The sequence below is a fragment of the Marmota flaviventris genome, chromosome 14, assembly GCF_047511675.1.
Source record: "Marmota flaviventris isolate mMarFla1 chromosome 14, mMarFla1.hap1, whole genome shotgun sequence".
Classification (NCBI taxonomy): Eukaryota; Metazoa; Chordata; class Mammalia; order Rodentia; family Sciuridae; genus Marmota; species Marmota flaviventris.
The window spans coordinates 90,321,279-90,324,388 of NC_092511.1; the positions used below are offsets into that span (position 1 = coordinate 90,321,279).

At 37.4% G+C, this 3,110-nt stretch overlaps 1 pseudogene; it reads right to left on the reverse strand.

Moving 5' to 3' along the window:
* Window positions 1-271: 271 nt before the first annotated feature.
* On the reverse strand, window positions 272-832 carry LOC114105380 (ADP-ribosylation factor 4 pseudogene; annotated as a pseudogene).
* Between the last annotated feature and the right edge of the window lie 2,278 nt (window positions 833-3,110).

A 3,110-nucleotide genomic window follows, 5' to 3' on the forward strand; every position in this document is an offset into this window, starting at 1 on the left:
AAAGGTGTCACAATAGCTATGTCCAGGCATTTAGGTTTAAAGGAAGTCAAAATTAAAAGAGGATACTTTTTTCCCCCAAGGAGAATTTCTTTAAAACCAAGCATATTGCTAAAGAGCAACATTATACTTGGTAAACAATAACTGGCAGCAAAATAAGTTTAAACGCTGTAATATTCTGCCCAAACCAGTCCCAGATACAGTTTAATATCCAAGATGCAAACTAATTTTGTTGTAACAAGCCTAGACCAATTCTATCAAAATGTGTCCTTAGTTAGATATCCAGTTTCATTTGACATTTTGAAAGCTCCTTTGACAGCCAATCAAGTCCCTCATACAGACCAGTTCCTTGTGTAGCCCAAGTGGCTTGAACATACCATGTTCTGTTGCGGAGAGACTGAAAGCCTAATTTATCTGTCATTTCGCTGATAGCCATAGCATTTGGGAAATCATGTTTGTTTGCAAAAAGCAACAGCACTGCATCTTGCAGCTCATCTTCCTCAAGCATTTTTTGCAGTACTTGGGCTCCTTCCTGAATTCTTTCACGATCATTGCTATCTAGCACAAAAATAAGACCCTGGCTATTCTGGAAGTAATGCTTCCAGAGAGGCCTGATTTTATCTTGACCCCCAACATCCCATACAGTGAAACAAATGTTCTTATACTCTATTGTTTCCATGTTAAAACCAATGTTAGGAATGGTGGGAACTATCTCCCCTAACTTCAGTTTATACAGAATAGTCGTCTTGCCAGCAGCATCCAATCCAACCATCAAAATATGCATCTGCTTCTTGCCAAAGAGGCGGGAGAACAGAGAAGAGATGGTGAGGCCCATGGCGGTAGTGGCATTGAGATGGGCAGAAAAAGGGGTCAGGGCATCCCTGGGCCTTCTCCTTTCACACTCCCAACAAACTGATCTCAAGGGAAGAGCAAGACCTGAGGCAGGAAGGGGGCGACAGGGACCGCTCATTGGCCGGTGTGATGGGTGAAGCTTTGGGACAGGAACTAGCGGGTTGAGGACTGGCTTGACAACTCAGAATATAATATTTTATGCAATTTGTTGATTCACTCAAATTTTTTTTCCTTAAAAGTGTGAGTTATTCTTTCTATGATCATGATTTGCTATAATTATAAGGTTTATGCCTCCTTGGAGTTTTAATTACAATGTTAAGGTAATTTTTTTTTTTAAATGAGGAGAAAGTACTAGAATATCCATGTCATTACAATATGTTTCTAGCATGAAATTCATGTAAAATAGATTTGAGAAGCTTGCTTCTAAAAACACATTAAATTATGGATCACAGATTTATTTTATTAAAATGCATTCTGTATTTATTCCCTAGTTGAATTAAAACTTTTTGAAGTGTTCTTGATGGAAAATGTGGAAGAAAATTTATGAAGACAATTATTTTTGGATATTTTTATGAGATATGCATATGTCCAAATATTTAATTATATGCTTATACAAAAATATTTAATTGACTTTTAAAGAGCAAATGCTAAAATTTTCAGATAATAAATGAGACATGCTAGAGAGAATAATATTTACTGAATATTTAGCTAAAAAGCAATACAACTTTAGAACAAAAGCTAAATTCATTAAGTCAGAGAATATAGAAGTTAGACTAAGTTGAGTCCCCTTCCCTCTCACTTAAAATCACACTAGAAAGCAATGGAAATTTTTATGCCAAATTAGTCTTGTCAGTCATAATAAAAATAAAGGGCTTTTCTTCTTTGATTATATAAAACCTTTTCCTAAATGCTAAGATTTGTACAAAAGGAAATATCTCAAAGATTGAATCTGCAGCTTGTGGTTAAAATGTCATAAAATTATCTTATAAACCAGTTGGATTTGTATAAAGAAAGTGAAGTTTTACCAGGGTCTTCCTCAAAGCTTGTCCTTTGACCCTATAATGCATGAACTAGTTTCAGCAGCCAGATTTTTCTGATATTAGTTACTAGAACATATTTGTCATTTATGGACCTTCAATTTGGAAATCAAGAGGAATCTCTACAAATATATATTTCACGAAAGAAAACAATAACCAAGTAAACAGTAATAAAATATCACGTGACTTTCTATCATTACAGGGATATTCTTGCAACTTAATTCTGGAATCCTGTTTTTGATAAGGTTGTATTTTTGGATAATGAGATTTCCACCTAAAAATTGACTTTAAAAGGAAGAAAAAAAGAAAAGGTCTTAATAATCATTCTTGCTTTGGCGGGGGGTTGAAAACTCAAAACATCTTTGCTTCTTTAAAAAAATTAATTTTCCCTCTCTGCAGATTATCTCATGGAGGTCATCTTGTCAGGGTCTAGTTTCCTTTATCCATAGAAACCACATCTGCTGCCATGTAACTGGCTACCCCAGGAGTATATTCAATACAAGTTTCTTATCTTTCCAGGCCTTAGGCCATTGCAACTTTCTGGCCGACAAAAGTCTCAAGTTCCTGCATGGAATCTGCTCTGGTCACGACAGCCAGCTTCCAGGAGTCTGTATATTAATCTTTTACCCCTTATGCAATTACCTACTATCCAACCATAGGTACTACACAGTGCAGGCACTCTTACTGTCCTATTTCTGTTGCTGTGACAATGTACCTAGAAAAGTCAACTTATAAAGAGGAAATGTTCATTTTTGGCTCATGGTTTCAGAGGTTTCAGTCCATAGTTACTTGGCCCTATTGTCTTTGGGCCTGTGGTAAGGCAGAATTGTCAGTGTAGGGAGTTTATGGTGCAAGAAATTACTCACCACGTGTTGACCCGGAAACAAACAGACAAACTGGAAGGGGCCAGGATCCCACTCTTCCCTTCAAGGGCACGACCCCAATGACCTCACTTCTTCCACAGGGCCCCACTTCCTAAAGGTTCCACTGCCTCCCAGTTGTGTGCCAGAGGCTGGTGACCAGACCTTTAGCGCATGAACCTTTGGGGAATATTTACAATCAAAACCATGACATACACACAGTGCTGTGTGATAGGAAACCAAAACCGAACTGTAAGACTCTTCTGAAGTTCTATAGTCACAATTTAACCTCAAGTCACCCCTGGGATGTGAGTTAGAATTGCACATCTGGACCCCTTATAATAAAAATAGTGTGTAGGGGTAA